This window comes from Pantherophis guttatus, chromosome 13 (genome assembly GCF_059756535.1).
Source record: "Pantherophis guttatus breed Tessera chromosome 13, ASM5975653v1, whole genome shotgun sequence".
NCBI lineage: Eukaryota > Metazoa > Chordata > Lepidosauria > Squamata > Colubridae > Pantherophis > Pantherophis guttatus.
The window spans coordinates 25,978,720-25,979,445 of NC_142075.1; positions in this window are offsets into that span (position 1 = coordinate 25,978,720).

Consider the following 726-nt stretch of genomic DNA (forward strand, 5'->3'; position numbering starts at 1 on the left):
TTTAAAACACCTGGCGCTCTTATTTATTTTTTTTAATTTGATTTATATGCCACCCTTCTCCGGAGACTCAGGGCGGCTTACAATGCGTTAAGCAAGCAAGGATGTGCAGCTGATGTGCACCAGGGAAATGGTGGAACCACTGGCCTTCATACTTTTGTATATTTTATACAAAGTCAGCTTATTGCCCCCACAAACTGGGTCCTCATTTCACCTACCTTAGAAAGGATGGAAGGCTGAGTCAACCTTGAGCCTTGGAGAGATTCGAACTAGCAGAAATTGCAGGCAGCTGTGTTAATAACAGGGTGCGTATACCACTGTACTATCAAGGCTGTTATTAGCTGGTCCAAAGTAAAGTCTCAAAGCAGGCAGGGGTTTTGCCGCTGCTGCTCATTCTACAGATCTGACCCTGTGCTGGGGGAGGCCACTGCTCCCCCCCCCCCATGGACACAGAAGCCACCTAAGTTGAAAGAAGATAACTTGTGAACCCCCTTTTTCTTTTTTTTTAATTGAAAAAGTTTTACAAATACAAATTTTCCCATTCCCTCCCCTTAACCCCTTCCCTTTTTCTCATCTGTGCCCTAATTATGTGTGGAATAACATTTCACATTTACAAATTGTGGGTATGTTTAAATACCCTAATGTGGATGTTCAATTCTGAGACATTTTTTTTTTAAATGTGACTTATGTTTTACATTTTATTTTTAATAGGAATGTTGCGGTAAAGTT